Source organism: Lissotriton helveticus, chromosome 9 (genome assembly GCF_964261635.1).
Source record: "Lissotriton helveticus chromosome 9, aLisHel1.1, whole genome shotgun sequence".
Lineage (NCBI taxonomy): Eukaryota > Metazoa > Chordata > Amphibia > Caudata > Salamandridae > Lissotriton > Lissotriton helveticus.
The window spans coordinates 891,977,119-891,990,698 of record NC_136070.1 but is presented as its reverse complement, the minus strand read 5'-3'; positions in this window follow the sequence as shown (position 1 = coordinate 891,990,698).

Genomic DNA, 13,580 nt, shown 5'->3' with positions numbered 1-13,580 from the left:
AGGGAGTTGGATTTAGTTTTATCCAGACAGAATGTATCGTTGAGTTCTATAGCACGAGTAGTAGGTCTGTTGGCATCCTCGATTCAGGCGATTTTCCCGGGCCCTCTTCACTACCGGGCACTTCAGCGTTTGAAGATCCGTCATCTCCAGAAAGGCCTTCGCTATTCAGATCTGGTCCTTCTTTCAGAGGAAGCGAGGTGGGAGATGCAGTGGTGGTTAGACCACATGGATGCTTGGAATGGGCGAGCCCTGTTCGGAACATAGCCGGAGGTGGTGATAGAGTCCGATGCCAGCCTGTGGGGCTGGGGAGCCCGGTGCGGTCCGTTGTCGACGGGGGGGTCGGTGGTCCCAACAGGAGTTATCTCTCCACATAAATTGTCTGGAACTCCTAGCGGGGTCCTTTGCGATCCGGTGTCTTTCTCCTCGCCAGTCCAATTGTTGCATTCTTCTCCGCATGGACAATGTTTCAGCGGTTCGTTATGTCAACAAGCTGGGCGGAACGAAGTCCAGAATATTGGCGGAGATCGCCAAGGATTTCGGGCACTTTTGTCTACAGAGGAAGATCACTGTTATTGCCGAATACCTTCCCGGTCGCAACAATCTGATTGCAGACTGGAACTCGCGCCACCTTCGGGACTTCAGCGATTGGAGACTTCACCCTCGCATGTTCCGTTCTCTACTCCGGGTTTGGGGCCAGTGTCAGATAGACCTGTTTGCCTCTCATCTCAATGCTCAGCTACCCCTATTTTTCAGCTGGAGACCGGACCCGGAAGCCCTGGCCACAGATGCATTTCTGCAGACTTGGCCATCGCTCCTGTGTTATGCTTTCCCCCATTTATGATGATTCCCAGGGTCCTGGCTTGCACAAAGCGTTATCAGTCAGAGCTGTTTCTGATCACTTCTCTGTGGAGGGCTCAAGCTTGGTTCCCAGTTCTCCTGGAAATGTGTTGCGCAGTGCCGCTCCTTGTTTCCCAGAAGTGGAATCTTTTGCTGGACCCTCTCGGCAATCCGCATCCCCTGTTCGAATCATGCCATCTTCTCCTAATAGCATGGCGAATTTCGGGGATCGCTGGCAAATCCCAGGCCTTTCGCGAGATGCTACCAGATTTATCAGCGAAGCCTGGTCACCCAATACTCACAAACGTTATGCAGGGTCTTGGAAGCGATGGTGTGATTGGTGTGTTCAACGGGAGGTGGATCCCGCTTCAGCAGATAACTCTCTGATCGTTAATTTTCTAGCTTCCATTGCCTCATCCGGTCTGGCTTATCGGAGCATTAATTATTTCCAGGCGATATATAAGGAGGAGATTACTAATGACCCTGTGGCAAGGGATTCGTGGTTAGATAAGGTCACCCTACCAACTCTCTCAACATCACAGAGCAGCCATTTGGAGATGGAAATATCAGAGGCAGAAGTGAGCAAAGCCATTGGACAATTAAAGCGAGGGAAGGCAGATGGCCCGGACGGCTTACCAGGAGAGATTTATTGTGTTTTAAGTGCATTCATAGTTCCAACACTGACTGCCCTTTTCAACGGTATTCTCCTGAAGGGGGAGGCACCCCCAGAGTCTTGGAGCGAAGCTACGATTGCCCTGATCCCTAAACCAGGTAAGGACCCGACTGATTGCGGATCCTACCGGCCAATTTCGCTCCTGAACAATGACTATAAAATCTTTGCAGCCATTATGTCAACTAGACTGGGGAGCGTAATTGGCTCAATCATCCATCAAGACCAAAAGGGGTTTATAAAAGGGCAAGGAAAATCAAAAAGGGGAGTGAAGAGGTGGCGCCAGTCGGCACCGAGGTGGGCGAATCCTCCTCTTCAGAATGTACAAATAATCAACGAAGTCCACCTCATATATAGTTGGTGTATATACTGGTGTTAATGGAATACACTGTGTGTGTCAAAATACCCCTCACACACCAAAAGGGCCCTTGGTGTCATGCTTCATCATTGGGGTCTTCCCGCCCCACTGCGGGACGGGGCGGTGCTGCGACAAGCGACTACGCTGGAGCACCTTTAGGGTACTATGTGAGTGGATAGGATTGAGTGTCAGTGGGGTCGGGAGTGATAATGAAATGTGAAGTTAAAAAATACCTGGCCAAGTGGTAGAAAAAACTATTTAACAGACACTGGCTGGTATTGTTAAAAGGGTGAAGCGGAGAGGTAAAGCAAGTTACTGGGCTTAGTCTCCTGTGTGGGTCAACATGTTTCAGGGCGCCATGTCCCTTCGTCAGGACCGGGTATAGATCCCCCTGTCACTCACTAATGTTAATACCACAAAATTGGGTGGGTTATATATTCTTATTATCAATGTGTATAAATATATTATAATTATACGTGTTCCTATCTGTATCAGGAGTTCTGAAGTTGTAAGCCTGAAAGAATAAGAGCACAGGGTTATTAGTGCGCAGATCCCAAAGCGCTAGACTATTGGTCACCTGTAAGGGAGGAAAAACGAAAAAAACAAAAAAACACACACATGTAGACTGTGGTATCTGGCATTGCAGTTAAATCTGGGAAGTGCCATGTTACCAGTCATTGAAGTGTAAATGACAAACAGTGACAACACACATATACATCATAACACTTTAAGTCTGCCAACACACGGAGGAAAAATTTTGTCCAAGATACATACTTAGGAAATTGGGAGTCAGTGCCCCATGAGCCAAGACTGGGCGAAGGGTATTAAGGGGGTCCAACTGCAATTGGAGAGAAAATAGGAATAAAGGAAAGGAAAGAAATTGTTGCTTGTTCCTTGTTGTGCTATAGGTGAGTTAGTTTTCAGGTAAAAATAGCGAAAGCATCTCTTTTCTGGTCCATTCGGCTATGCCGTACTTACTCAACCCCAAGCACCACGGTGCTTCCTCCTTCGTCAGTGGCTTCCGTGTTAATGAGAAGCCGGGATGGGGCGGGTATTATATACTGTGGGGTTAATTGGATAATGGCCAGTTAATTGGTTTGGGATTCCAACTCGGGACAGGTGTGTCCGCGAGAGAGTCATAGAACACAGTGCTTGCGGCGGCCATTATTGAGTGTATAATTGTATGAGGAAAAAGAGGCAAACTGTTGAAGTCATGCGCTCCTGAAAAGCCGCTTGAATATTCCCCACTCGGTTGTATTTAAAAAGAGTTTAGATTGATCTGCGGGAGCAAAAGCTAACGCTAGTGGCGAGGCGGGGTTCTCAACGCATTGCGCATGCGCGAAGGAGTACCGTCTTTTTGTGACGTACTGCGCATGCGTGGGGAAGGGTTTTGATTGCGCGCATGTGCGCGCTGTGTCTCTAATGTGGGTTTAGACGCTCCACAGAAAATATGGGAAAAATGAAAGACCCGAACTAAAAAGGATTTTTTTGTACACTGTGTGCAAATAATGATTAGGGCAATTAAGAGGTCCTTATAAAAAGGCTTAATATCTCCCAGCTCTTTCTAAGTAGGAAAAAAGGATAGTACAGAGGTTGCTGCCATCTTAGAGGTGATAAGGAATTTCCTAGTTACTCTTTTAGAACAAGTTAAATTTTGAGTTGGGACCAGGGTATTTCATCATTCAAGCCTGTCTGATGAGTACCTAGGCGGTACACCCAACATTGTTCCTTGGATAGGAGGTCCTTGTCGTTCTTGAAAGCCTCTATGACTGTCCATTTCAGATCATGGATGCTGTGTCCCATTGTCACATAGTGGGTGGCCATTCTGGTTGTAGTTTTTTTGCAGCGTTCATTGCTGCGATGTTCTCCCATGCGGATTTTCACTGGCCTGGTGGTCATACCTACGTATTCTTTCTTGCATGGGCAAGTAACCAAATAGACTACGTTACGGCTGTTACAGTTTGTGAAAGAGCGTTGCTCCCAAGTGGACTGGTTGGAGAAGGTAATGCTGCGGCTTTTTTGTGTATATTGACAAGACGCACATGAACCACAAGGATAATGTCCGCTTACAGATGTTAGTTTAGGGGGGTTCATCATTTGCGAAGATTTTTGGTCTAGTATGGACCAACAGATCTTTTAGATTCTTACCCCTTCTGTGTGAGAACATAGGTTTTGGAAAATTCAGTTTATCACAGTTGAGTATTTTCCAATGCTTGTTTACAATCTTCGTGATGCGGTTCGAATTGGTGTTATATGTTGTACCGCAAATGGGGCGTTGGTCAGGTTCCTTTGTCACTGTTGGTTCTAATAACGCCTCTCTGTTGTTATTGCGAGCTCTTTTGAAGCCTTTATTAACTACAGTTCTTGGGTAGTTTCTGTTCAGCAGTTTTTTCTCTAGATCAGCTGCTTGGGTTTTGGAGTCTTTGATGGCACTGCAGTTTCGCCTAAGGCGAAGAAACTGCCCATAGGGTAGATTATCACGTAAGTGTCGTGGGTGAAAGCTACTGTAAAGTAACAGGCTGTTCTCCGCAGTGGGTTTAAAATGGGTACATGTTTCTAGTTTACCATTGATGGGGTAGATATTCAAATCAAGGAAGACTAGCCTCTCCTTGGAGACTGTTTGGGTGAACTTTAGGAACCGGTCTTGTTGGTTCAGCCAAGTCATGAACTGGTTGACTGAGTCTTGATCGCCCCTCCAAATGACTAGCACATCGTCTATGTACCTTTTCTATGTCACTACATGGTTCTTGTATGGATTATGGTCATTGAGAATTTTGGTTGTTTCAAGGTGGTATACATACAACCCGGCTAGGCTGGGGGCACAAGTGCTCCCCATGCTCGTGCCGTGTTTCTGTAAATAGTACGTATTTTCATACTGAAAAAAGTTTTTCTTCAAGGATAATGATATACATTCAAGGACCACCTGTCTTGGTGTGTGGTATACCCATGGTGTGGAGAAAAAGACTTCCTCTATAATTTCCAAAGTTTCTTGGTGAGGGAGGCTTGTGTAGAGGCTCTTCACATCAAGGCCCAGAAGGAGGTCCTGTTCTGGATCGAAATGTACTTCTTTGACCAATTGCAGGACAGCTTTGGTAGCCTTCAAATAGGTATTAGTCGCTTGCACTATAGGTCTCAGGAAAGCGTCAGCAAATTTTGACAAGTGTTCAAGGATTGACTCAATCCCGGACACTATAGGACGGCCAGGTGGGTAGGGGGCATCTATATGAATTTTAGGTATCGTGTAGAAATAGGGTGTTTTTGGATTGTTCTGAATTAGGAAATCGCTCTCTTGTTTGGTTAGCCAGTCATGTGCTCTGGCTTCCTCAATCATTATGAGGATACAGATTCCGACTTCTTCAGTCGGGTCTTCTCTGAGTACCTGGTAGTTGCGTCTGTCCTCTAACAATTTCCTGCACTCTCTGTCGTAATTGGCATAGGTCTGTATGACCGTGGCCCCGCCCTTATCGGCTGGCTTAATTACGATATCTTTGTTGTTGGCAAGTTCATGGAGTGCGACTCTCTCCAGTCTAGTAGTGTTGTTGTAGGTGTCACCCGCGTCTGTCGGCAATTGTTCTAGATCTGCCATGACTGCCTTCTCAAACGCTAGGAGTTCTACTGGTATGGTGGAGTCTAATGGAGTGAAAGTGGATTGTTTCTTTAGACCTGTATCCGATTGGTCAATGGTCTCAATGGCAGAATTCTGAAAGAAGGCTTTTAGCTTCAATTTACGTATAAACTCTTTCATTTCCTGACATAGTTTAAATTTGTTCATCTTGTTGGTAGGGACGAAACCTAACCCCTTACCCAGGACATTCTCTTGGGCCTCTGTTAGTTGGTGGTATGACAAGTTTACCACTAGGTTCCTCGACTGGTTGATGCTGTTTGGCTCCGGGTTGACACTCCTGGGGATATAACTGGTTGTTGGTTCCAGTGGACCTGTATGCCTTTTCGATTTCTGTCCCTTCGGGGTCCTTGGCGCTGGCCTAAAAAAGGCGGTGGGCCATAGTAGTTAAATGGAGGTACCTGTTGGTCCCAGGGTTGGAATTGGTTACCCATATAGGTTGGTCCTGGTGGGTATTGCATAAACCCTGGGGGTCCTTGCATGAAGGGTGAATGCCCTTGATAGGGCCCCCAACTTCTCCCTCCTCGTGGGTAAGGTCGTCCGAGGGATGAGGTCCCTCCTCTAGCTCCTTGATTGCTATTCCTACTTGAACTAGAACTATTAGAGCTTGTGTCCGAAAAATCGATGTCTTGATCGTTGTTGTGATTCTTGGACACATGATCTTTTTTGATGTAGGGATATATGCGTTCATGCGTGAAACTATCAGTGTCTTTTTTGTGTTTCTTGTATTTGCTTTTTTTCAGGGTTACCTCAAAATCTATCATCTCCTGATTCAGTTCCTCTAATCTCTTTTTTAGAGCAGTAGGGGATAGGTAAGTCTTGATCTTAACCTCCAGCTGAGTTATCTCTATTTTCAGTTCTTTTTTTAATTTTATTTTTATTGAATTTTATCCCATTTTTTTGTGCAAGCAAATACCAAGACAATACAAAGATTATTAACCTTTCAGTAGACAATGTACAATATACAGTTTTACTCAGCAATTGATTTACACCATTAAATATATCGATACACCAATACAAAATTAATAATATCTAGCATCAGTACATAAAGAGCGAAAATCATATATATATATTTTAATCCACCTCCTCCTGAATCCACTGGCGGACAGGTGCCCAAATATTCAGGCCAAGGGCACTTTTTTTCCTACCCTTTGTTTTATATATGGCAGTTTCAATGTTATAGGCGGCAAGGAGACGGGTTCTCCAAGCATCAAATGATGGAGGAATTGGATTAATCCATTCTTGTGTAATACATGCCCGAATCAATGCCATGCAGATAAATATAAAAGATTTCTCAGCCGCCAGTAGTGGTTGTGTGTTAATCCCTATTAATACAAATTCCCCAGTTAAAATAACTGTGGAGCCAAGCAGCTCTGACAAAAACAACTGAATTGAACCCATAAATGGTGACAGCTTAGGACAACAAAAAAAAATATGTACAGCATCTGCTGCATATAGGCCACATCTGCTACAAGCAGTGCCGGCAGTCCCTCCCCATTTAGAAATTTTTGATGGCGAATAGTATAGATCGTATAGAGCCATATAATGCTGCGTACGTAGCCTTCCAGTGATCAAAATAGAATTCGCTAGTTCTATGGACTCATGCATTTGAATATCATTACAGCCCAATTTTCCCATCCATTTAAGCGATTGAATTTCTATATCGTATTGTTTTTTTAGAAAACAGACTATCAATGAGAGGGATTCTACAGAGTCCAGATAAAGCCTGTGGTTGAAGGGTGTTAAAAGAACTATTTATCTGGAGATATTTAAAAAAAATCATGTATAGGTAAATTATATTTCTCCCTAAGCTCTGAAAAGGTATATAATTGATTACTGTCCCAAAGTTCTTCAACTAAAACAATTCCATGGTTACGCCATCTGGTCATAACCGGGTCTCGAAAGGGCACAGGAAATATAGTTGGTGAGGATAGAGGTGTATATAGTAACATTTTCTGGATCCCTAAATGTCGTTTAATTGTCTTCCATATTCCAAAAGCCACTTTTAATATCTTAAATTTTGTTTTTTTATAATAGCTTGGCTCTATATTTCTAACAAGGCAACCACGACATTCTTCTCCTAATGCAAATTCGTAGATTGAGGGAGAATGTGAAATCAAAATTCGTGCCCTTGCCCCAATAATCAAAGGACTAATATTTTGTAGAACTGCTGCTATATAATAATACAGAAATGTGGTGTCCCCCATCCCCCCCTGACCTTTGGAAGTATCATTTTCTTGTACGACCTTCGGTGACATTTATAGCCCCACAAAAATCTTGCTGTCATTCTTTCCAATTGTTTAAAATAAGTAAAAGGAAATTCGAGGGGGATTGTCCTAAAGATATACATACATTTTGGAAGAATAATCATTTTTAAAACATTGTTTCGGCCAAATAAAGATAACTGAAGATGGTCAATACGTTCTAGCGTAGTGTTAGCTTTTTGAATGGCTTCTTTTAAATTAACCTCTGGGATATCAGAGACTAAAGTCGTGATTTTAATACCCAAATATATTGCTGCAGACACGGTCTTTAGTTGGGGTGGTGGATTCTGACCAATAAATAAAGTTTCAGTTTTTAATATATTCAGTTTGTAACCTGAAAAGGCTCCAAACTGATTAGCCAGGTCCTCAACAATTGGCAATGCGGTTTGAATATTGGTTGTAGTCAAAACGATGTCATCCGCATAAGCGAGTGCTCTATATCTTGTTTGAGCGACTTCTACTGATGAAATCTCCTCTGCCTGATTAAGTCTATTAAAAAAAAAGATCAATATAAAGTGCAAACAAAAGTGGTGAAACCGGACATCCCTGTCGGGTGCCTCTAAAAATAGAAAAGGAAGCCGACTTATTCATACCAATTCTGATACAGGAAGATGGACATGCATATAATGTTTTTAGGGCTACAATTATCTTAGGACCAAAACCTTTCAAGGTCAACATATCCCATAAATATGGCCATGCTGCCATGTCGAATGCCTTCTCGGCATCCAACAGGGTAATACCAATTTCCGTTTTTGTCGCTTGTGCCCAATCCATAAGTGCAATTACTCGCCTCACATGATCAGAAGTGTCCCTATTAGGAATAAAACCGTGCTGCCACGGTGAAACGATTGTTGTTATGACAGCAGATAGACGAGAAGCCAACATTTTTGAAAAAATCTTACTGTCGGCGTTAATCAATGATATAGGCCTAAAAGATGCAGGGGAAAGAGGAGGTTTTCCCTTTTTTAAAAAAGCCATAATGATCGAGTGCCTCCAGGATACAGGAGCTACTCCTTTCTGAGCATCTATAAACGTCAATAGCAGATCTTGTTTCAAAACATTTCTAAAGACCCTGTACCGTCAGGTCCCATCGCCTTTCCTACTGCGAGCGAAAGAATAGCTGTCTCCAGCTCCTCCTATGTAATTTCCAAGTCAAGTGCCGCCATTTGTGCTACCGCTAATTTGGAAATGTTGCCAAGGCCCAAAAAATGTAATACCTGTTCGAATGAATAGGCAGTGATTTCCTCCGTATACAGTTTACTGTAAAATATACGAAAAACCTCTAGGATTGCAGGGGGGCTTTTGTGAGTTTGGCCTCAATCATCCTGAATCTCATCCACAGAATTAAGCTCTACTTTCTGCCTGATCTTTTTGGCCAAAAACCGTCCGGACAGTTCCCCAACTTCGTAGATCTTAGAACGAAAAGTTGCTACTTGTTCAGCCAGTTTTTTAGCAAAGATCTCAAAAAGTCTAGATTTATGTATGGCAAGAGTAGATTTAATATGCTCGGTATCTTGTAGAGCATTTACAGCTACAATTAATATGGTTTCCCATTCCTGCACTGCCTTATAATAATCAGCGAGCGTATCCCTAGCTTTTTTCTGCTTATGAATAGAAAAGGATAAAGTCTCCCCTCGAACTGCGGCTTTAAACGCATCCCACACATTTTGATTAGAGGCTGATCCCCAATTCAAATCAAGAAATTCTTTAATCCACTTGGTCATATGTTGAATATATTGTTGGTCTGCCAAAAGCTTACGTTCAAATGACCATAATGTAGTCTTACAACTAGTAACTCTCTCTACCTTTATCTCTATCAGTATAGGATTATGATGCGAAATTATTTTAGGATAGATTAGAAACCTTATTTTGTCAGTTAACATAGAAGAAACGAAAAAATAATCCAACCGTACAAATTTTTGATGCGGGCTGAAAAAAAGGTATAACCCGGGTGAGTAGTAGTCGTCAAGAATCCAACATCGTGCAACCCAAATTCAGTTACTAGCCCTCGTAGGGCTTTATATGTCTTTTTTTCCCGCCCCCCATATAGCGAGTCAGACCGAATATCAAAATCACTGTCAATATGAATGTTAAGGTCTCCACAAAGTATTATTGGGGCAGGCCAACCAGCTAGTTCTATATCAAGAAAGTTAATGACCTCCGGATCATCTGAGTTTGGGCCATAAATCGAGCAGATAGTCCATGAATTGGTGTCTACAACTATCTCTGCTATGACCCATCTACCATAAGAATCCACTTTTATACGTTTACAGCTACCCACCCCTCTTCTCATGAGGATTGCTACCCCCTTGTGATGGTTCCTTGACGAGTACATCCCAGTGTTTGCATGCCTAACTCGTTTAGCCATTGCCTATTATTCCATGTCAAATGTGTCTCTTGTAGGCATAATACATCTAGCCTCATACTCTGTATAATATGGGAGCATATGCCTCGTTTTTTCCGATCATTTAGCCCACATATATTCCATGAGCAAATTCTAATGTTAGCCATTTACAGACAGTTTTGTTTTTACCCTCCATGATGGATCATTAAATAATACAACAACAGTATTAGCTCTTGACAAAATAGGCTTATCAAGGCCACCAGACAAAAAAAAAAGAAAATACATTGAATGTTTCAAATACAACATTTATGCTACACCATGTAATTCTGTACTTGCTTGCTCCACCCCCGTGCCCCTTCACCCACTCTCTAGCAACAACCACCCCCCCACCCCACCCACCCTGTACACCCCACACCCCACCCAACAAAAAAAGGCAAAGGGACTAAGGAGTCCCCAAAATGATGGTTTGAGAAGCATGATGCATCTCGCCAATCGCCTCCCACGAGCCCCCCCCGGAAGAGAAAAACAGAAAAAGAAGGACCTCTCACAACTAGTATTACAACTCTGTCTCTCAAAGAATATGCAAATATATAATAAAAAAAACAGTTACACTGGAGTATTCAACGTCCATTAGAGACAAAAAAAGGAAAGACAAAATCTAAAGAGTCATTAGTAAGTCTTTTGCAGCGCTTTCCGTAGTTAGAGAATAGGTTCTCTCCTTATGTATCACTTTTAGCTTTGAGGGGTTGAGAAGAAAAGCCCGGGCTCCCTTGGCTTGAAAGGAGGGGATAAGCTGCCGGAACTGCCAGCGCTGCTGGACTGTGGCATGGCAGTAGTCCGGCCGAACAAAAAATTCCACACCTTTCCCCTTTCGTTTCCGATCTGGTCTTGCCAAGTCGTACAGTGCTTCTCGAGCCAGGAAATTATTCAGGGAAATTAGTATAGCTCTTGGTTTTGCATTCGAGACACCTCTAGAATCCTTTTTCGAATTGAAGGGGAATCTATGGACTCTTTGAAGCTCGATATCCCACTGCCATTGAGGGAGATCCAAAAAGCCTTCCTTGAAAAGGTCGATAACAAACTGCCTAATATTAGACCCCTCACTTCCTTCTGGGATACCTAAAATGCGTAGGTTGTCACGCCTCGATCTGTTCTCTAAATCGACCAGCTTCCAATTAATATCATCCCTTACAGTCTCAAGTGTCGAGAGCTGTGATTTCTGCAATGACATCGCATCTTCAATCGCAGAGATCCTGCCCTCTGCCTCTAATACCCTTGCTGATGTTTCATTGCATGCTTTAGCCACACGCCTCAAGTTGTTCTGTAGTCTTCGTACCGCTCCTTGCGTGCGTAAATTCTCAGATTTAGTCTCCTCTCTATGCTGGAGCATTACTTGATAAAGCATAGCTATAGTAATTTCCGGGTGATCTTCTTCTGATACTGCACTGGATAAACTCGTTAATATTGGTGAGCCTTGATTTTCCACCATTCTTAAATTTGGATGTGTGGTCTTGCAGGTTACATAGAAAGAATACAAGGGGGGTCAGAAGGGAATATTTAACGACCTTGCATTGCTATCATCCCTTAACACTACAAAAACCAACAAATGGATAACAATGGGTCAAAGAGCAAACTATCCACAACATTTTTTTTTTCTATGTGTCAAAGGGTACCACCACGAAATCCACTAGGGGTAAATCGTGGTGAAGTAATTATTCCCATCAGAACACCAACCTGTACCGCCCTACATCACTTTTCTTCAGGATGAAGGATCCCAAATGATGTAGGGCGGTACAGGTTGGTGTTCTGATGGGAATAATTACTTCACCACGATTTACCCCTAGTGGATTTCGCGGTGGTACCCTTTGACACATAGAAAAAAAAATTTTGTGGATAGTTTGCTCTTTGACCCATTGTTATCCCATTTGTTGGTTTTCGTCTTGCAGGTTACGCCTTTAATCTTACGGACGGTACTCTCCTCTGCCCCCCACTCTGTTCTAGAAACAGCTAATGTGTCATTATCTCCGACCTCCTCTGTTAGTAAATTTTGCCCCTCTACTACAGAGCTAGTGGCACTTAAATCATCCCTCCATTCTCCTTCCAGTGCGGTGTCCTCCCCCAGACTTTCTAGTTCTAATGCGTTAGACAGGTCTGACATAGAATAAAAGTTGCCTGCTGAGTCTATTGATTCTGTATCCCCTGTCAACTCCGCCGCCTCCAAAGCACAAATAGAAGGTGGTAAGCTCACCTGATCCTGGGAAGCTGTATTTTCTGGACGAGGCAGTTCTATATCGTGTCCACTGACAGTCTTTTCAGGCTTCCGAGGATTTTGAGAGATTGTTTCAGCAGGCTGAACCCCTTGCGTTGGGAGGGGTGTATGAGCTATGCCCTTAGAAACTCCTTGACTTTAATCTGGGGTAGCTAAGTTCTTTTTCTTAAACATTCCAGGTATTTTCGGAATAGCTCCGGAACTACTACTACCAGCATGCACCAGCACTGTCTCATTAACAACCGAGATTGGAGCCGGCACTGAAGAAGAGAGTGGATCACAAGAAATATTCGGGGCTCCTGCGCTAGCCCGTTCCACCTGTTTGCCCTCTTCTGTAGCCACTGCCAATGTTGTGTTTATGGCTGCCGTCGTCGCTCGAGTCTTTGGTTTGACAGGTTTTGCCACTACCACAGAATTAGGGTTTTTTGGGGCCATTATACAGCTATGCCTTGATCTCCGTCTTCTCCATTTCACCAACGCGAAGCGCTGGTCCTGCTGACCCTCCAGCCGCGGGTTCTCGTGAGGAATACAGACGCGAGGGATGCAGACGCCGGGAGTCCAGCAACTCCGCCCCTGCAGCCGATCCGCCACACTGGCCGCGAGCCCAGCAGAAGAACGCTAAGTAGCGAGCAGGACACGGCGGTAGCAGCCCCTCGTATCCGGCCTCATACCCAGGTAGATGAATAAATGTTATCAGCGGCATCGGATTCAGTTAAGCAGGCGGCAAGGGCTTATTCCAGGGCTTGTCCGTGTGGGGGAGATGTCCGGGGGACGCGATCGTTGGCGAGACGTCTCCGCTGCTCACTCAGATGCTATCGCATCCGCCATCTTGCCCCGCAGACTCCCTTGAGTATGGCAGCCTCTATTTTCAGTTCTTGTGTAAGTTTGGTCGCAGTTTTTACTATCAGGACTAGCCAGTCCCTAGTGCATCTCCAACTTATGAGAGACCAATCCTTCTTGAATTCTAAATCGTGAGTGAAGATGAATGGTTCCTTTTTCACTATTAGGCCGGGAGGCGCTGTTTTTGATTTAAGGTACTCTGACATGAGTAGGCCATGCAAGGCTGTCTTTATCTGTGTTCTCCTTAGAGCAGCTAGTTCATCCCAGTCACCTTCGTTTGTACCAGGTTCTGAGTTGCTCAGCCCCTCAAAAGGGCGTAGGGTTGCTAGGATCCTATTGACCTCATCATCGTCGAATGTGAGGCCTCCAGCGTCCT